The sequence below is a fragment of the Oncorhynchus keta genome, chromosome 14 (genome assembly GCF_023373465.1).
Source record: "Oncorhynchus keta strain PuntledgeMale-10-30-2019 chromosome 14, Oket_V2, whole genome shotgun sequence".
In the NCBI taxonomy this organism is placed as follows: Eukaryota; Metazoa; Chordata; class Actinopteri; order Salmoniformes; family Salmonidae; genus Oncorhynchus; species Oncorhynchus keta.
In genome coordinates this window covers 55,985,529-56,007,435 of record NC_068434.1, presented here as the reverse complement: position 1 = coordinate 56,007,435, position 21,907 = coordinate 55,985,529, and the positions used below count along the sequence as shown (strand labels likewise).

The 21,907-nt window shown below is 44.2% G+C and overlaps 2 protein-coding genes across 3 annotated transcripts in view; one reads left to right on the top strand and one right to left on the bottom strand.

Annotated features, from left to right (window-relative positions):
- LOC127907315 (uncharacterized) overlaps nt 1-21,907 on the bottom strand; it is a 340,804-nt gene that overhangs the window by 20,671 nt on the left and 298,226 nt on the right. The gene's annotated exons all lie outside the window — the stretch shown is intronic.
- The window catches only part of LOC118393637 (USP6 N-terminal-like protein), a 32,016-nt gene continuing 27,471 nt past the window's right edge, over nt 17,363-21,907 (top strand). The window contains exon 1 of one of the 2 annotated variants that reach the window (XM_035786498.2): nt 17,363-17,589. The gene's annotated coding sequence lies outside the window, so the exon portion shown is untranslated. The remainder of the gene's footprint in view (nt 17,590-21,907) is intronic. The other variant, XM_035786499.2, reaches the window with a different exon arrangement.

Sequence of the window (21,907 nt, the reverse complement as noted above, 5' to 3'; positions counted from 1 at the left end):
AGGCATTCTGTAATGTATCTGTGCATTGTAAACATGCTCGCTCTCACACAAACACACACAGCAGAGAGTGGATGATTTGTTATTGTGAGACAGGGATTCTGGTCACTCCCCACATCCCACCCCCTTCATCCTGGCATTGGACAGCCTACAAATCCATCCGTGTGTGTGTGTGTGTGTGTGTGTGTGTGTGTGTGTGTGTGTGTGTGTGTGTGTGTGTGTGTGTGTGTGTGTGTGTGTGTGTGTGTGTGTGTGTGCGTGCGTGCGTGCGTGCGTGCGTGCGTGCGTGCGTGTTTGTATACATGCATTTGTGCGCACACATGCTTGCATGCCTGTGTGTAGGTGTGTACCATTACCACCCCCCACAATAACTTCCCAAATCTTCCAGGCCTTTTCCACTGGTGGTGAGAGATTTTACGGTTTTATTTTTGGGTAGATCAATCTCTGTTAATAATTTTCCCCCTGAGTCCCATTCACCATTACCTAGCAGTCCCAGAGTTGGAGACAGAGCCGGGCTTTAACATGTTTAGACCACTGTCGGTCTGCCTCTTTACTGCAGCAATAAAGTCAGATTGACAGGCTTCGGGGAACAGGAAGACTGAGCTAGACACAGTTAGCCAACATTAGCCCCAATAGCTAGGCTTCTGGTTTTCATGGAGAGGCTTTACGAGACTAAACTGAAAGTTCTCTGAGTTATTCAGAAGTTGATTTGATTCTATAGGCCACACCTGCTTTCTACTTATTCTATCTCACTCTGCTGACACACACAGAGCCTGGCCTAGGCCTACCTCAAAGCCAAGCATGGGACTTTCCTGATTTTGCTCCAGTAATACGTGATTGGTTCAATGATTTTAGGAGGACATGAATAAATGTGTTGTACTATCCTTGGACATTGTTAATGCACTTACCAATGCACTTCCATGCAGCTTTGGATCTGGATAGGGATCAGCTGGGATTCAGTAAACATTAGAGCAGATGTGATACCCCTCTGTCCTCCCCCTGACCATTAACCCCATCCTCACCCCTCTGTCCCTCACACCATCAAGACTGATGCAGCTATTATACTCCATAATTCATCAGAATCCTGCACAAATAATCAACTGTAGCAGTGAGGTTATTTAGACAAAAGTTTCACGTGACAATACACACACACACGGGAGTCCCCAGCCGTTCATAAGTCACAGTGTGATTCGGTTCAGCTCTCTCCCTGGTTGAAATGAATGTCACTGCTCTGAGAGTAAATAAGATTCCTAGGCTGTGTTAATATTACCCAACCAGCTGGAACTGAAACCAATGACTTCTGGGCATTTTTCCTTCTTCTCATTTCTGTTTCATAGCATTATGGAGGGTAATGTTATTGCTGTGCTAAATGGATACTGTGCGAGGAGGCGAAAGAATGCAAAAAAATAGAGAATCGACCCCCCGAGAGGGACACTAGCTTTGGGTAGAGAGAGAGCGAGGGAGGGAACGGTGAAAGAATGGAGGGAAGGATGGAGGGATAGAGGGAAATAAGCCCACACCCACTCGCTATAATATGAGCAACCCTTCCTAGTGTGCTCTATGTTCAGAGTCCTTGTGAAAACGTTACTGCTACCTGGGTGGGTTAACTTTCTAAATGCAATCTGTTACAGTTACTAGTTACCTGTCCAAAATTGTAATCAGTAAAGTAACTTTTGGATTACCCAAACTCAGTAATGTAATCTGATTACATTCAGTCACTTTTAGATGACTTTACCCCTTAAGAGGCATTAGAAGAAGACAAAAATGTATGTTAACAATTGAACGACATCTATTGCAGGAAAGTGTACCTAGATGTCCATATATGGATGTTACATTTTTATTTTTCTAGGCTTCTTCTAACCCATCGCTTTCTCCTACCTATAATAATACCATTAAACTATGTATTCTCATTCAGAAACAAAGTCTATCAGAATTCCAGTCATTCCAATAATTGCTATACCCCTTGATCTTCAAGAATAGGACTTGGAGATATGGAAGTACAGATTAGCCTAATTGTTTTACCTGAGCCTAACCCCAAAACGAAGGACTTATTAGCCAGCCGTACTCTGTTGTTTATGATTTTGTTGTCATGGAGGACTGATTGGCCTCATTGACTTGAGTTGAAAAATAAATGCTGCACTCATGGAATGGCATGTTTTGAGCACTACTGCAAAATGCTATTTACATATGAAAAACAAAAACGATTGTTTATAGGCCTATTGTTTACCTTTTTGTTGGGGACACTTTGATATCTTGATAACATGCAGCTGTTTTGAAGGGCAAATTCACAGATGAAACAATAACAAAATGGTTGCCGAACCTCTGTTTTGGTAAAAAAGCTGAGGGATGGGCCTGGAGAAATGTAACCACTCTCAGATTAATAGACAGAGCTATGGATACAAGGACTGGCCATCCATGATATCAAAATGATTGTTTTAACCTTGTTATGAGACTATACAGTGTTTGTTTAAATTGACAATGTTTACAAACATTGGAGAAAATAAAGCTTATGTTTGGGGTTCTCATGGGGTGTGAAAGTTGAACTAAGCTCATGAGGCGTTTTACAAGTTATATTATTCAAGAATCAATTGGATATCTATATAAATCCCAAAATGGATGTAGCAAGAACAGATTGGCCCTTTAAGTTTATCAAAAGTGTATTACTTTGAGCATGTGTCCATTAGGTGTATGGATTGAGCAATAAAAGCCCCACTTTTATTCCATAGGCTTGGATCCCCACTATGCAGCTGTTGCAAGAGCACATTTTTCACTGGCTGTCCACTGGTTTCAAAAACAATGATTGACAGGCAGCTTCAACTTTTTGAATTCAACCATTATAGGGTTCAAATACACATTTCGATTTTTGAACAGCCATCCACAACGACCGCAATCCATAAGGCGCAAATGGCTAAATAAGAGAGCAGCAGTGTGGTTCACATCAAATCAAATTTATTGATATAGCCCTTCGTACATCAGCTGATATCTCAAAGTGCTGTACAGAAACCCAGCCTAAAACCCCAAACAGCAATCAATGCAGGTGTAGAAGCACGGTGGCTAGGAAAAACTCCCTAGAAAGGCCAAAACCTAGGATGAAACCTAGAGAGGAACCATGCTATGAGGGGTGGCCAGTCCTCTTCTGGCTGTGCCGGGTGGAGATTATAACAGAACATGGCCAAGATGTTCAAATGTTCATAAATGACCAGCATGGTCAAATAATAATAATTACAGGCAGAACAGTTGAAACTGGAGCAGCAGCACCGCCAGGTGGACTGGGGACAGCAAGGAGTCATCATGCCAGGTCCTAGGGCTCAGGTCCTCAGAGAGAGAGAGAAAGAAAGAGAGAAAGAGAGAATTAGAGAGACCATACTTAAATTCACACAGGACACCGGATAAAACAGGAGAAGTACTCCAGATATAATAAACTGACCCTAGCCCCCCGACACATAAACTACTGCAGCATAAATACTGGAGGCTGAGACAGGAGGGGTCAGGAGACACTGTGGCCCCATCCGATGATACCCCCGCACAGGGCAAACAGGAAGGATTTAACCCCACCCACTTTGCCAAAGCACAGCCCCCACACCACTAGAGGGGATATCTTCAACCACCAATTTACCATCCTGAGACAAGGCCGAGTATAGCCCACAAAGATCTCCGCCACGGCACAACCCAAGGGGGGCACCAACCCAGACAGGAAGATCACATAATCAATGCGCTATGTAGATATCAATAATAAGTGATATCCGTATTGTCATAAACTTCACCACTCGATCATTCATACCTCCAAGTGTTTATTCCTGCTTTTTTCCTGCGATCCATCAAACACATTTGGGATGTCATCAAAGTGGTCTCTGACTTGTGGTCAGACTTGCTCAGGTGGAACAAACTTAAACTTGCACCTTTTTTCAATGCTGATATGAATGTAATTGAGAAAACAGAGAAGTGTCAAAGATTTTTTTTTCACAAACATCCTTTCTGAATTTAAAAGTAAGTAATCATCTAGTTTTCAAAAGTATTTTTGCTGGTAACGTACCAGATTACAGTTACCGTTTTTTTGTAATCCCTTACATGTAACAGATTACATGTCATTTGTTACTCCCCAACCCTGTCCATATGGATACCTCTAGCTCCTTGCTAGAATACCATTCCCTCCCTCCATGTACCAAAGTGACCCTCTCAATCAATGCAGATCAATCTGTGAAAGCCTGTGTATGCAGGAACTCAGATGTCCGGGATTATCAGTCAGTCCATTAACCCAATCAATCAATTAGTGCCCTGTAGGTATTGACCTGTATGAATTCTTCTAATGCAGGGGTGGGGCCACAAAAAAATTGAAACTCATAATGAGTGGCCGCAATAGCTTGCCGATCTGAGTACTCAAATCTCCCCCTGCCCCCCTTGCAAGCAAAACATTTTAGCAGCGCCCCTAGTGACAGCGAAGAGAGAGAAAAAAATAGTTTCAAGTGAATTCCCGGCAATTCTGCCATGTGGCGTAGAGAAATGTTGCCGTTTTAAAGCAAGTTTGCTGCAATTCTTCTCCTTTTGCTTTGGGGTGTAGAGAAAGATTTGCAGTTTTACAGCTCATTTCTTTGCAATTCTGCACATTTTGCCATAGGATGGAAGTAAATGTTTGCAGTTTTTAATATGATAACAATGGGTCCCACCCCGGTTGATAATTCGACCATGCTTAGATAGCTGGTCGCTAGACTAATTTATCAATCTAAATAAATGTAGCTGACATGGACTAATTCAGTGACTGCTGATGCATAACCAAATATTGTATTATTCTAATTCTAACTCCCCCCCCCTCCAAAAAAAAAGCAGCAGGCCTACAAAAGGGAATCCGCGGGCCTATAAAAGGGAATCTGCGGGCCTATAAAAGGGAATCCGCGGGCCTATAAAAGGGAATCCGCGGGCCTATAAAAGGGAATCCGCGGGCCTATAAAAGGGAATCTGCGGGCCTATAAAAAGGAATCCGCGGGTCCTTCTGTGGCACAGTTGGTAGAGCATGGCGCTTGTAATGCCAGGGTAGTGGGTTCGATTCCCGGGACCACCCATATGTAGAATGTATGCACACATGACTGTAAGTCGCTTTGGATAAAAGCGTCTGCTAAATGGCATATATAAAAGGGAATCCGCGGGCCTATAAAAGAGGGGCCAGCAGTTGCCCATCCCTGAGCTAGCTAATAGCTAGTTACATTTCTCTCACGCTTATATAGCCAAAAAATGATATATAGAAAAACAGCATATTACTGATCTGAAAGGTTAGCTGTGTTAGCCCAGTCACTAGCTTATCCAGTGTCAGTGATACATAGAGCAATCATGTGCTGTCTATCTATGGGAACAACTGTAATCAGTTTGCAAGCAACATTGACAAAATTTATTAAATTAAATTAACCTCATAAAATGTTACCTGTAATTCTCATCTCCTGTAGCCTAATTGTTGTCTCCTTATTGTCATACTTTACCTACATTTCAAGGGTTGCATATGCACTAAACTATTTTATATGTCAGCACTTAAAAGGCATGTACAAAATCTGGTATATGGTTTGCCTCATATTCATTGTCTACTGGTATCCTTTTAAATTGAGAACATACTGTACACTGAGTGTACAAAACATTAAGGACACCTGCTCTTTCCATGACATCGACTGACCAGGTGAATCAAGGTGAAAGCTATGATCCCTTATTGATGTCACTTATTAAATCCACTTCAATCAGTGTAGATGAAGGGGAGGAGACAGGTTAAAATTAAAGAAGGATTTTTAAGCCTTGAGACAATTGAGACATGAGCTGTGTTCGAATACTCATACAAACCACACTAACCATACTATTTGTGATGTAAAATGAGCATGCTTATTGGTCATAGTATGGATATAGATTTTCAAATGTTCCAAATGTTCGCCAAAATACGAAGTATACAAGCAGTGGACACTATTTCCGTGCTTTTAGGGCCCATAATGCAATTATTTAGAAAATGGGCGGGGCTTCACCACACTTTCTGATTTTAAGAAAATGTCAGAAAATATGCAGCCAAAATCCGACGAGAGCACATTGCTTCAATATATTATGACAAATATTAAGAAAATGTCGAGCAACGTAATAAAGTAATGTAAATTATGTTACAGGTCATGTTGGATGACAATTTGTTAGCTGCGCTAGGCACAGCATATCATTAAAGCAGTTGCGTGTATCTACCGGTGTGTCAGTTAGCTACCGAAAGTTAGTTGGATACTAATACATCGAACTTGCCAGTATATTAACTATGTGCTATCTAACTAACTACCCAATGTGTATTGACTTGATGAATCACATAATTCTTCGCTTAGCTAAGTTGTATAGTCGTTGTCCATTCTCAATGGACATTGTTAACGAAGTCGTAACATGTCTAGCTAGTAATATGTTACGCTAACAATCTAGCAAGAAGTTGCATAGCAACATTATCAACTTCCAGTAGTACACTCAACTGAAAGGATACCGCTCGTTTACAGTATACCAAAACAAACTAATAGTATGTAGTATATACTCATTAAGTATGTATTATACAGTATGTTAGTATGGGTTTTCGAGCACAGCTATGGATTCTGTATGTGTGCCATTCAGAGGGGGAATGGGCAAGACAAAACATTTAAGTGCCTTTGAACGGAGAATGGTAGTAGGTGCCAGGCACACTGGTTTGTGTCAAGAACGCTGCTGGGTTTTTCCACGCTCAAAAGTTTCCCATATGTATCAAGTATGGTCCATGCCCCGACGAATTGAGGATGGTCCGAGGGGGAAAGGGGGAAAGGAAGGTCTCCTTAATGTTTTGTACACTCAGTGTATAGCTCAACATGCAAACAATGTATGAGTTTAGTTAGTCCATGCTTCAGATGAAAGATGCCCATATGGCCAGTAATGTAGTCCCGTGGCTGCATTGCTGATGCAAAATGGATTAACACAGTTGATATACTGAGAAAGGGTGACAATCAAACAAAACAGATTGGAGATCTGACAACTAGACAAAAAAGGAAATGTATATTTGAGAACATAACACAGAAAACACAGACTCATTACAGACAGAACCCCTTCCCCTCTTTATTGCAGGATTGTGATATGTCCTTACAATCTTCACAATATTTTCGGTGGTAGAAAAGGGCAGCCAGCAGCCACGTGGACGAATGGAGACAAGGAAACATTTAATAAACATAAATCGCAGACTGTCGTCCACACTTGATCATTTGAAAACTAGCACTTGAAACTAGCGTAGGTAACAACGACCCAGACGGAAAACCGTGATACACATAACACACAGCTCCTCTTCTACGGGCGTGAGGGGACCTGCGCCGTTCTTGAAATGTAACAGCCAAACAAAATCTTGCCTCTGGGAGCCAGTGGACCATTCAAACCATTTTTGCAATACAAAAATTGTCCAGACCTCCAAGGGAGGCGTGACAACAAGGTGATTATGGAGGTACGGCAACACAACATGGGAAACTAGCATTGACGCTCATTATAAGTGCACACTCTTGTGATACCTGCCCGGGGACCTGGCCTATGTGACCCAGGCACTGCCCCCTGGTGTAGCGGAGGTTACTACTAATTATGGTGCGCTCCGGGGAAGATAGGTATGTACTAGTTGGTACGCATTGGAGAAGCACATATTTTGGTATTACTGTATGTTGAGCATGGCTCTAGCCATGCCAGGGTTGTGGGTTTGTTTCCCGGGGCTACCTACAAGATAAAAGCGTCTGCTAAATGGCATATATTATTATGTATATACAGCATATTTTATTTGTACCCTCTGTCATAAGACATAATGTTGTCTGTAATATGACATCGTTGAAAACTCGCGATTTGGTCAAAAACTTACATCAGAGTGATGTAATATATGGCGTTGAAGGAGGTCTGCAGTATTCTATAGGATGGATTGTTTCAGTGTCGCACACATACTGTACAGGTGCCCAGCATGTATGGGAACATCTTATAGTGAGATGATATAATCAATATAACAAACAGTGTCATGAATGCTATTCATTCTCCTTCCAAAGGAACGCGGGACCTACTCCTTTAAGGCCACCATCTACGCCCCCCACCCTCCCTGTGGGCGAGCAACGCTGGGCACCCGAAGCCTAACCCCGGCGCTGGGGTCCGACATGAGCTGGGTCATAGGCCAGGAGAAGTGCTTGTTCCTCAACGTGTAGACCCCCACCGTGAAGCCTGAGGCTGGGCCACCTGTGATGGTGTAGATCCATGGGGGCTACCCGAGAGAGGAGCTGGCAGCCAGAAATGAGGTGGTGTACATCTGCTTCAACTAAAGGCTCAACCTCCTGGGATTCCTGGCTCTGATGCTGCTGGAAGAGGGCTCACCTACTAACACTTATAAGTTCAGGTAGTCCCTCCCCGTTGTGGCCCTTTGTGCTTCCATTTGATGAACTGGAATATACTGTTGTAGGTTATATAATAACCTACAACAGTATAGCAGAAGATGCCAATCCATAAATTCTTCGTCCCATGTGTCAACATGACAAAATGCAAACATGAAGAAAAAATGTATTTGTTTTTCAGCCAAGTTCCTCTTCTTCTTGGTATTTTGCTGGCAGGTAATGTGCAAATAACCCTTGTGATTGAGACATTAACATGTACATTACATTTACATTACATTTAAGTCATTTAGCAGATGCTCTTATCCAGAGCGACTTACAAATTGGTGCATTCACCTTATGACATCCAGTGGAACAGCCACTTTACAATAGTGCATCTAAATCTTTTGGGGGGTGAGAAGGATTACTTATCCTATCCTAGGTATTCCTTAAAGAGGTGGGGTTTCAGGTGTCTCCGGAAGGTGGTGATTGACTCCGCTGTCCTGGCATCGTGAGGGAGTTTGTTTCACCATTGGGGGCCAGAGCAGCGAACAGTTTTGACTGGGCTGAGCGGGAACTGTACTTCCTCAGTGGTAGGGAGGCGAGCAGGCCAGAGGTGGATGAACGCAGTGCCCTTGTTTGGGTGTAGGGCCTGATCAGAGCCTGGAGGTACTGAGGTGCCGTTCCCCCACAGCTCCGTAGGCAAGCACCATGGTCTTGTAGCGGATGCGAGCTTCAACTGGAAGCCAGTGCAGAGAGCGGAGGAGCGGGGTGACGTGAGAGAACTTGGGAAGGTTGAACACCAGACGGGCTGCGGCGTTCTGGATGAGTTGTAGGGGTTTAATGGCACAGGCAGGGAGCCCAGCCAACAGCGAGTTGCAGTAATCCAGACGGGAGATGACAAGTGCCTGGATTAGGACCTGCGCCGCTTCCTGTGTGAGGCAGGGTCGTACTCTGCGGATGTTGTAGAGCATGAACCTACAGGAACGGGCCACCGCCTTGATGTTAGTTGAGAACGACAGGGTGTTGTCCAGGATCACGCCAAGGTTCTTAGCGCTCTGGGAGGAGGACACAATGGAGTTGTCAACCGTGATGGCGAGATCATGGAACGGGCAGTCCTTCCCCGGGAGGAAGAGCAGCTCCGTCTTGCCGAGGTTCAGCTTGAGGTGGTGATCCGTCATCCACACTGATATGTCTGCCAGACATGCAGAGATGCGATTCGCCACCTGGTCATCAGAAGGGGGAAAGGAGAAGATTAATTGTGTGTCGTCTGCATAGCAATGATAGGAGAGACCATGTGAGGTTATGACAGAGCCAAGTGACTTGGTGTATAGCGAGAATAGGAGAGGGCCTAGAACAGAGCCCTGGGGGACACCAGTGGTGAGAGAGCGTGGTGAGGAGACAGATTCTCGCCACGCCACCTGGTAGGAGCGACCTGTCAGGTAGGACGCAATCCAAGCGTGGGCCGCGCCGGAGATGCCCAACTCGGAGAGGGTGGAGAGGAGGATCTGATGGTTCACAGTATCGAAGGCAGCCGATAGGTCTAGAAGGATGAGAGCAGAGGAGAGAGAGTTAGCTTTAGCAGTGCGGAGCGCCTCCGTGATGCAGAGAAGAGCAGTCTCAGTTGAATGACTAGTCTTGAAACCTGACTGATTTGGATCAAGAAGGTCATTCTGAGAGAGATAGCGGTAGAGCTGGCCAAGGACGGCACGTTCAAGAGTTTTGGAGAGAAAAGAAAGAAGGGATACTGGTCTGTAGTTGTTGACATCGGAGGGATCGAGTGTAGGTTTTTTCAGAAGGGGTGCAACTCTCGCTCTCTTGAAGACGGAAGGGACGTAGCCAGCGGTCAGGGATGAGTTGATGAGCGAGGTGAGGTAAGGGAGAAGGTCTCCGGAAATGGTCTGGAGAAGAGAGGAGGGGATAGGGTCAAGCGGGCAGGTTGTTGGGCGGCCGGCCGTCACAAGACGCGAGATTTCATCTGGAGAGAGAGGGGAGAAAGAGGTCAGAGCACAGGGTAGGGCAGTGTGAGCAGAACCAGCGGTGTCGTTTGACTTAGCAAACGAGGATCGGATGTCGTCGACCTTCTTTTCAAAATGGTTGACGAAGTCATCTGCAGAGAGGGAGGAGGGTGATTAGTCTACAATGAGTCTTTCCTCATCAGATTCCCTCATCCCTCGCCACAGTTTAAGGTGATGAGCATGCATAAACTGCAAACTCCTGGCCCAAATAAGTTAGCACCAAGTTGGTATTGCAAGCTATCAATGTCTAAAGCAGTTTTCTAGCAGGTAGTTCATGGGTGTGTTCAAGTATGACAGTGGAGGCGATGTAGCCATATAACAAACTATTTACCGTACTTAACAGAGCTTTAAAATATTCATGGTATTTATGTTTGTACTTCCATCACTCTGAATATTTTAAAGTGTGTATACCTACCCATTAAGATGTGAATATTTAATGTTCTTTAATGTGATTATGGCTAACTGGAGGTGCCTTGTCTTGCTACAGATGCTGGGAGAAAAGGTTTTCTTTCTCGGCACGCTAGCCCATTCTTTCACACACACACACACGCACACGCACACACACACACACACACACACACACACACACACACACACACACACACACACACACACACACACACACACACACACACACACACACACACACACACACACACACACACACACACACACACACACACACACACACACACGTGTGATGGGAGCTTTTTCATGGTGTAACTTTTGTGTAGCTTTTTCATGGTGCAACAGTTTTAACTCTTAAGGAAGCCATATGTGCACACACGCACACAAAAGAGGTGATCTAAATCCCCTGTCCCATGTCCTATATCCGTATCCTGATCTAAAAGTGTTGGGTATTGGCATAAGCTTTCAGGTACTCTAGGTTAGATGGTGATTCTGAAATCGGAACAAGGATATGGAACATAGAAAACGAGGCCATGTCAGAACGGGATTGAGCCAGGCTTCTCTCATCTCTAATTGGTGTCCCAATTGTCACAATTGTCCCCCAGGAAACTACGGCTTCATGGACCAGATAGCAGAGCTGAATTGGGTCCAGAGGAACATCCATCTGTTTGGAGGAGACCCCAATCAGGTCACCATATTTGGGCGGAGCTCAAGTCACACGGGGTGTTAAAGAATTCTCTTTTATCTGTGAGACATACATGTAGAGTTTGGTTGAGTCATTTCAGAGATTTAGATTTTTATCGTTGGTAGCAAAACATATATTTGTGGCATCTGTGTTATCTGGGGCAGAGCAAAATATGCATTTCCTTCACAAGATGGAGCAATAAACTTCTGTCCTATTCTAATCTACTCTAGCCCCATAAATGGGATGTCTGTGTGGACCCTGATGATGTCACCGCTGGCGAAAGGTCTGTTCCACAGTGTGGTGGATATGATAGGCTCCTACGTATATAACGCATCACTGGAGAGGGTGGAGTCAGACAACCTGACCTGCCTCCGAAAACTCTCCATCAGTCAGATACTACGGATAAACACACATGTACACCCTCTCACACACAATCTTGCACACATACACAGTCCACCAGACAGATACTATGGGTATACTGGATTCACACAATGATTTTATAGTCAACCGTGCCAAACTTTCAGGTAACTGCCAAAATAGAGGAAACACTAACATAGTGTCTTAATAGGGCGCCAGAACAGCTTCAAGGCACCTTGGCATAGATTTGACAAGTGTCTGGAACCCTATTCGAATCAAATCAAATCAATTTATATAGCCCTTCTTACATCAGCTGATATCTCAAAGTGCTGTACAGAAACCCAGCCTAAAACCCCAAACAGCAAGCAATGCAGGTGGGATGTGACACCATTCTTCATTCGAATTCCATCATTTCTCGTTAAGGGTGGTGAAAAACGCTGTCTCAGGCGCCGCTCCAGAATCTCCCATAAGTGTGTCAATTCGTTACTCGGCAAACGGAAGACAGTCCTCCCCTCCTTGATAACCTCCTGTCGAGGAGTGTAATCCTACCGCATAAAATGTCTTGCACAACTAGCTTGATTTGTTTTAATCAGATATTTATACATTTACTTTGGGATCCACCCCTGTAAACGTAATTTGTCTGATGATGCTCGAGTAGAGAAGGAGCTTCTCATTTCATACAAGCTCATTTTAGTCGACATCCTCGAGAGAGTACAGAGTAGAGAGGACGCAGGAGTTGAGCAAATCTAATCCAGAAGATGTCATTGTATCCCTCATTTACTTGTGTTTTTTAACATTTAATTTACAACCAGTTACCTGTATTCTTTTCTTGGCATTATCTTGCCACCAGATGGCAACTGTGCACAGTTCAACATATTTTGATACAATAGAATAGAGAGTAACTGTCATTATCTCGCTCTCTTTCTCTGTCTCTGCCTGGCCATTCCATGGAAGGAGTAACCGTCATGGAGGCCAGATGACCTAGTACACCTGCCAACAAAAGGGCGCTTGGTGGTGGACGGTCACGTTCTCCACGCCCCTCCCTTAAAAACGCAGAGGAAAGGAGGTGACTACAATGATGTTCCATTCCTAATAGGAAGCACAGAGCAGGAGACTGACTTCAGGTGAGTAATAATGGAATCTGTTCCATTACTCTCAAACTGCTGGAAGCAGAGAGGAAGGTGTAGGCCGTGAGAAAGAGGGCCCAGGTCTACATTTACATTACATTTAAGTCATTTAGCAGACGCTCTTATCCAGAGCGACTTACAAATTGGTGCATACACCTTATGACAACCAGTGGAACAGCCACTTGCATCTAAATCTTGTTGGGGGGGGTGAGAAGGGGGGTGAGAAGGATTACTTACCCTTACTTACCCTATCCTAGGTATTCCTTGAAGAGGTGGGGTTTCAGGTGTCTCCGGAAGGTGGTGATTGACTCCGCTGTCCTGGCGTCGTGAGGGAGTTTGTTCCACCATTGGGGGCCAGAGCAGCGAACAGTTTTGACTGGGCTGAGCGGGAACTGTACTTCCTCAGTGGTAGGGAGGCGAGCAGGCCAGAGGTGGATGAACGCAGTGCCCTTGTTTGGGTGTAGGGCCTGATCAGAGCCTGGAGGTACTGAGGTGCCGTTCCCCTCCAGCTCCGTAGGCGAGCACCATGGTCTTGTAGCGGATGCTCAACTGGAAGCCAGTGGAGAGAGCGGAGGAGCGGGGTGACGTGAGAGAACTTGGGAAGGTTGAACACCAGACGGGCTGCGGCGTTCTGGATGAGTTGTAGGGGTTTAATGGCACAGGCAGGGAGCCCAGCCAACAGCGAGTTGCAGTAATCAAGACGGGAGATGACAAGTGCCTGGATTAGGACCTGCGCCGCTTCCTGTGTGAGGCAGGGTCGTACTCTGCGGATGTTGTAGAGCATGAACCTACACAGGGTCACGGCTGGCACTAAAGACCGGGAGGCCACTCCAAAAAAAATGTTGGGAGGGGGCACATGGGGAGTGAGGCAGATTCAGGATTCAGATCTGAGCCATCTCCCCGTGCTTACCGTGGCGAGCATGTGACTGGTCAGGCACCGTGCTATGGGGTGATGCGTATGGTGTCTCGAGTGAGCATTCGCAGGCCGGTGTGCTCTGTGCCAGCGTCCCACATTTCCCGGGTGGAAGTGGGCATCCAGCCAGAACGGGTTGTGCCAGCTCTGCGCTCGAGACCGCCAGTGCGCCTCCACGGCCCAGTGTATCCGGTGCCTCTGCCAAGACCTAAGCCTCCTGTATGTCTCCCCAGCCTGGTCCTGTGCCTGCTCCCAGAGCCAGGCCTTCTGTGTGTCTCTCCACTCCAGTGATCCATGGCACGAAGCCTCCAGTGATGATCCATGGCAAAAAGCCTCCAGTGATGATCCATGGCACGAAGCCTCCAGTGAGGATCGATGGCAAGAAGCGTCCAGTGATGGTCCATGGCCCGAAGCCTCCAGTGATGATCCATGGCGCGAAGCCTCCAGTGATGATCCATGGTACGAAGCCTCCAGTGATGATCCATGGCAAGAAGCCTCCAGTGATGGTCCATGGCAAGAAGCCTCTAGTGATGATCCATGGCATGAAGCCTCCAGTGATGATCTATGGCAAGGAGCCTCCAGTGATGATCCATGGCAAGAAGCCTCCAGTGATGATCCATGGCAAGAAGCCTTCAGTGATGATCCATGGCAAGAAGCCTCCAGTGATGATCCATGGCACGAAGCCTCCAGTGAGTAGTCATGGCACGAAGCCTCCAGTGAGTAGTCATGGCACGAAGCCTCCAGTGAGGAGTCATGGCACGAAGCCTCCAACGACGGCCTCCAATCCGGAGCCTCCAGCGACGTCCTTCAGTCCAGAGCCTCCAGCGACGTCCTTCAGTCCGGAGCTTCCAGCGACGTCCTTCAGTCCGGAGCCTCCAGAGATGGCCTCCAGTCTGGAGCCTCCAGAGACTGCCTCCAGAGATGGCCTCCAGCGAGGGTGCGCAGTACGGGGCCCGCAATGAGGGCGCCAAGTCCGGGCCCGCAAAGAGGGTGCCCAGTCCGGGGCCCGCGGCGAGGTTGCCCAGTCTGGGGCCCACGGCGAGGAACCCCAGTCTGTGGCCCGCTACAAGGGTCCCCAGTCTGGGGCCCGCAACGAGGTTTGTTCAGCGTCTTTTCAAATAAAAAGAAAATGTACACTCACCACGCTGCGCCTTGGTCCAGTTCTTTCAACAGCCGTGACAGGAGGCTCCGTCAAGAGGGTGTGATGCAATTGCGGAGCTTCGGGAGACTTGCAGAGGCCAAATCGAGCTCCGTACCATATGGCTGTGTGCCTCCCAAATGTCATAAAAGGCTCTGCATGGTCAATTCGACTTCTACAGTGGCCATACAGTGGCCATACAGCATTTACTGCAATGCACCCCCAACAGAAGTCAGAGCCTTCATACTTATCCACTCCTCTTTCTATTCTGGTTAAAGCCAGTTTGCACTGTTCTGTGAAGAAAGTAGTACACAGCGTTGTACAAGATTTTCAGGTTTTTGACAATTTTTCACATGGAATAGCCTTCATTTCTCAGAACAACATTTAAAAACGACTTTGTTTCTGGCCATTTTGAGCCTGCAATCGAACCTACAAATGATGATGCTCCAGATTCTCAACTAGTCTAAATAAGGCTAGTTTTATTGCTTCTTTAATCAGAACAACAGTTTGCAGCTGTGTTAACATAATTGCAAAAGGGTTTTCTAATGATCAATTAGCCTTTTAAAATGGTAAACTTGGATTAGCTAAAACAACACAGAAGTGATGATTTCTGATAATGGGCCTCTTTTCGCCTATGTAGATATTCCATAAAAAAAATCTGCCTTTTCCAGCTACAGTAGTCATTTACAACATTAACAATGTCTACACTGTATTTATGATCAATTTTAACGGTAGTGTATACTATATATATATATACTTTTTTTTTTTAAAACAGTATTTTCCTCCTTCATTATTTTACCCTGAATTACAGTCCCCTCCTCTAATTGGAATAAAGTAATGGACAACAATAGTTAGGCTTCTACTTCCAGATTATACATACTATAAAATATTTTACAGACACAATATAGTTTACATTAGTTATCTTGTTTATTTGTTATTTTTTGTTCCACCCTTCAGCTCCCCTCAACCCCTCCCATCTATGTCTGAACACCATCCTTTTTTATTTCTATTTGCCATATATTTTTCAACTGTGCTGTGATGTCTAATAAAACTTCTGAACCTTTCTGTTCTTATAGTTTACACAGATTGCAAATTAAAGATACACATTTTGTGCTGAGAGCATTGTTAAGTTATTGATCGATTGACTTTACCATACACATGGTCTGTGGTTGGACATACTGCCAATTTCTCAAAAACATTGGAGACGGCTTATGATAGCGCATTCAGTTTTCTGGCAACAGCTCTGGTGGACATGCCTGCATTCAGCATGCCATTGCACGGTCCCTCAAATTGAGACATCTGTGTCATTGTGTTATGTGACAAAACTGCACGTTTTAGAGTGGCTTTTTATTGTCTCCAGCACAAGGTGCACCTGTGTAATGATCATGCTGTTTAATCAGCTTATTGATATGCCACACCTGTCAGGTGGATGGATTATTTTGGCAAAGGAGAAATGCTCACTAACAGGGATGTAAACAAATGTGGGCACAACATTTGAGAGAAATAAGCTTTTTGTTCGTATGGAACATTTCTGGGATCTTTTATTTCAGCTCATGAAACATGTTGCGTTTATATTTTTGTTCAGTGTAATAATAAACTACATTTATCAATCTGACTTATGTGAATAAATGCTTTAGCCCAGTTAGCAATGAGCAATCTGGAGGCTGGTGTCCATCCAGAGCTTATTTGCCCATCGCCTCATTCACATGGTGCCCGCGATATTCCACTTGTGCATATCATACAAAACATAAAATTCGAAATGGGTGATGGACATTCACAAATGAACACATATCATCCTAAATGTAGAGACTGATTTACATACAGAATAATATGAAATGCTCTGAGACCAGGTTGCCTTATCAGTCATTGATCAATTCTGATGTAGTACCACCACTGCAATGTGTGCAATGATAATCACTTGTCTTTTATGTCTGATTTTCTATTTTGAAAACTATTCACACTTGCTTGTGTTGTACTCAGGTGGTATGCTGAACATCATGCCATGGCCTAAAATACAAGGTATAATTGCAATCACTGATCAATGATGCTAATAAACACTCCGGGTGAATGGTTACAGGTCTATTGACACAAATGGTATATTTGATTTATTTTATAGTCCTGAAGAACTTGCTTGAGAGGGCTCCGTTCTCCACGTGAGTACAACGCTACACCGTGGTTGGTGTAAAGCATCCGCACAGCCAGCAGAGGGCGCCAAAGCACATAATAGACTTCACATCAGCTACCACTGTAGTGTACATGAGGTGAATAGGTTCGTAGAAACAAAATAGGACTGTAAATGCAGGAGGACTGTACCTTTAAGTCATCATCATCATCATCATACGACATACATATTTCGGTCACGCTGCTGCGCCTGCTCAGTTTACCACAGACGGTTCAGTGACAAATGTACCACTATCCCGTTAGATGTAGGAAGCCCGTGTGCTCCAGTGTATACCCACTGTAGACTTGGCGGCTATTGTTGTGATTCCGCGATTTGGGTGACAGCTCCAGTGGATCAAAAAATTCCAGGAGCAACCGAATAATGAGAAGAGGGATTTACAATATTTCTACTGCACGGATAGCGCAGAGAGAGACCCACAATAAAAGGTAACTAATAATCAATATATTTCCTTTATTGTTTCGCCATTTGTGTGTAATTTCCCTGATGACATAACGCTACATTATATGTTATGAAAATGCGGATGAATGCAACAACACTCGCGTGTGCGGTCGTGTTTAGCCTTTTGTGCGTTGCCTGTATTGCTTTTCTACAGGCTACAGTTTTGCTGACAACACCCAATTAATATAATCCCCTTGGTATCAATGTAGCCTTTCTCTGTAGCGTGGCGAATATGGTTATAAACAGAAACACTTCAGTAACTTGATTTCCTGCTTAGGATAGGATTCAATAGATGGATTTGCATAGGTTGCCCAGCGTAAAATACACAGGAACACATTTTTCCTTCCTTTAAAAAAATAAGTATTTATTGTTTTGCAATATTATATATGCACTATATGTCGTTGTGGTAATGGACAGTTCGTTGTGTAATGAATGAATGTGTGTGTGTGTGTTTCATGCATGTTTGTGTGTTCCTGTGCATGTGCATGTGTTCCTAACTCATTCCATTTGCACCTGTGTATGTGTGGGACAACTTCCTCTGGGCAAGTCAAGTCAATCAGTTGGGGGCACGACCAGCTACGTAAACCCTCTCTGGTCTCTCTTCTGGCCTCTCTTCTGGCCTCTGCCCTGCCAACAGAGACATTCTCAGTAACTCCATATGCCTGCTATGATTTCAGACCACTGACCACATGGCAGTTTCTGCCAGACGCTTTGAATAGTATGCAGCACATTCAGAGCTTTATAGCGAGGATCGCCATCGCCCGTGTTCCCTCTTCTGAGTTTGTTATTCTGAAAGTAAGACCAGAGATAAAGAGGTGAAGCTGTTCCTGACCATCAGCAGCCTACCATATTGGTATTGATGTCTCCCGACCTGAGTTTCTTTGGTTAGGACGGGTGTGTTGTCACTTTTTTCTTTTTGCCCATTAAGATAAACAAACAAATGTTAGGCTTACAAGGTGGAGGCCAGTAGGGTCAAATGTCTTTCTCCTTGTAGTCACAGATATCAGTATCTGCTGACCATGTAGTTCCAGGTGTACTGTACTGTGCAGACATCAGTCGAAGCCTCAGTCATCTCCTCTGCTCTGTTTTATTTGTGCCAATGAGGGACCACTGTCTGTCTGGCAGACGTGCTACATTCCCTACCTTACTGAATTATTCAGTAGGTCTAGACTGATTCACATTCTAGATATCCAGTCCTGTCTGGTAAGTTAAAGCATCCATGCAGTCGTTGTAATTGTATTTTCAAATCATCACTTTATGTCTAATAACACTGTGTGTGTGTTTTATATTAATGAAAATAACTCCAAAATATATATTTTTTTATACTTTATTTCCCTGAGCTTTCTTTTGGTCTTGAAATGGTCAGTCTGATCCTGTGGCCGTTTAGGAAGCAAATGTGAAGATATTTACATACACAGCCCTGATTGGTTGATAGGATGTTCTAGAGCTCACTCCTTACCCAGATGAACAGTCATTGGTGTATTATAATCAGATCACATTGTGATGTCATGATGTGTTCCAAAAGTTCCATCCCACCTGAACAGACAGAAATTCCAGGCATTTAAAAAAAAAAAACAGCTCTTACACAAAAAGGACATTATTATAATTTTCACAATTTCAGTGTTATTTCAACCTCATGGAAATATATAAAAGGAAAATCACGTTTTTAACTGCACTGCCCCTTTAAGTTGGCTACTCCGGTCCTGTGTGTGTGTGTGTGTGTGTGTGTGTGTGTGTGTGTGTGTGTGTGTGTGTGTGTGTGTGTGTGTGTGTGTGTGTGTGTGTGTGTGTGTGTGTGTGTGTGTGTGTGTGTGTGTGAAACTGATTGAAACAATTGTGATCCTCAGGTTAGACCACGGTTAGCTCAATCAGGTGTTTTAGGGCCAAGCTGGAACAAAAGCCTCCCAATACTATTACTACTACTATTAATACTAATACTGTCTAGTACTCTGTTCTAGCTGCATGTGCCTGACTGCCTGTGCCTGACTGCCTGTGCCTGACTGCCTGCGCTTGACTGCCTGTCAAAATGAATACCTTAAACAGTACAGTTATCATTTATTAGACTTGTGCCATCATGCCCATGTTGCATGTAGTTGTAAACAATATTGTGGAAACATCTCCACTCAGTGGTTGAAAGCAGAGGTCGACCGATTATGATTTTCCAACGCCGATACTGATACCGATTATTGGAGGACCCAAAAAGGCCGATACCGATTAATAATATTTGTAATAATGACAATTACAACAATACTGAATGAACATTTATTTTAACTTAATATAATACATCAATAAAATCAATTTAGCCTCAAATAAATAATGAAACACGTTCAATTTGGTTTAAATAATGCAAAAACAAAGTGTTGGAGAAGAAAGTAAAAGAGCAATATGTGCCATGTAAGAAAGCTAACGCTTAAGTTCCTTGTTCAGAACATGAGAACATATGAACCTGGTGGTTCCTTTTAACATGAGTCTTCAATATTCCAAGGTAAGACGTTTTAGGTTGTAGTTATTATAGGAATTATAGGACTTTTCCTCTCTATACCATTTGTATTTCATATACCTTTGACTATTGGATGTGCTTATAGGCACTTTAGTATTGCCAGTATAACAGTATAGCTTTCATCCCTCTCCTCGCCTCTACCTGGGCTCGAACCAGGGACACATCGACAACAGCCACCATCAAAGCAGCGTTACCCATGCAGAGCAAGAGGAACAACTACCCCAAGTCTCAGAGCGAGTGACGTTTGAAACGCTATTAGCGCACACCCCGCTAACTAGCTAGCCATTTCACATCGGTTCCACCAACTTAATCTCGGGAGTTGATAGGCTTGAAGCCATAAACAGCGTAATGCTTGAAGCACAGCGAAGAGCTGCTGACAAAACGCACAAAAGTGCTTTTTGAATGTATGCTTACGAGCCTGCTGCTGCCTACCACCGCTCAGTCAGACTGCTCTATCAAATCGTAGACTTAATTATAACATAATAATACACAGAAATACGAGCCTAAGGTCATTAATATGGTCGAATCCAGAAACTATAATAAACGTTTATTCTTTCAGTGAAATACGGAACTGTTCCGTATTTTATCTAACGGATGGCATCCCTAAGTCTAAATATTGCTGTTACATTGCACAACCTTTAATGTTATGTCATAATTATGGTTAGGTACACGTTGGAGCAACGACAGTCCTCTTTCGCGAATGCCCACCGCATCGATTATATGCAACGCAGGACACGCTAGATAAACTAGTAATAATGTGTAGTTATAACTAGTGATTACGATTGATTGATTGTCTTTTATAAGATACGTTTAATGCTATCTAGCAACTTACCGTGGCTTCTTACTGCATTCGCGTAACAGACAGGCTCCTCGTGAGGCAGGTGGTTTAGAGCGCTGGACTGGTTAACTGTAAGGTTGCAAGATTGAATCCCTGAGCTGACAAGGTAAAAATCTGTCGTTCTGCCCCTGAACAAGGTAGTTAACCCACTGTTCCTAGGCCGTCATTGAAAATAAGAATGTGTTCTTAACTGACTTGCCTCGTTAAATAAAGTTATAAAAAAATAATTTTAAAAATCTGCAAAATCGGTGTCCAAAAATACCAATTTCTGATTGTCATGAAAACTTGAAATCGACCCTAATTAATCGGCCATTCCGATTCATCGGTCGACCTCTAGTTGAAAGCCAGTCACACAACTTCATTTAAGAGATACCAGAGTGATGGAATTACAATTCCTTTGTTCCGAAGCTGCCTTTGCAATCAAGTTGGAAAATAACAACCATTGGTTGTGTCATCCTGCCCCCAAAGATAGTGATACAATCCAGATGTTGGACGTGTCCTGCTGTGGTCCAGATTATGACTGATCTGGAACCAGGACACTGGTAATGATGCAGCCCATGGAAAGTGTGGATTAACTGGGATTAGGCCCATCCCGCTGTTTTGTTTTGGAGAGTACACTATAAACATTCTTGTGCTGTCGGGATCCCACTGATAAGGTCTGTTCATATGATGGATTGAGGGAGAAACCTGTGCTTGCTGGGGTGTAGCACCACAGAGGCATAGACATACATATGCCACACTCTGTCATGTGTGGAAAGGTCAACTCAATGAGGTCAGAATGCATTGTAACAGGTTGGAGGGCCGTGAAATCAATATTCACCTCTCAGTCAAACACATACTGCTGTAGGCCTACACTGGCTATCCATCTTCTCAAACAGGCCCACACAACGTACATCTGAGGGCCCTTGAAATGATTGCCCTCATACTTTTTGGATGATTGGCATTACCTAATTACATTGTGCAGAGA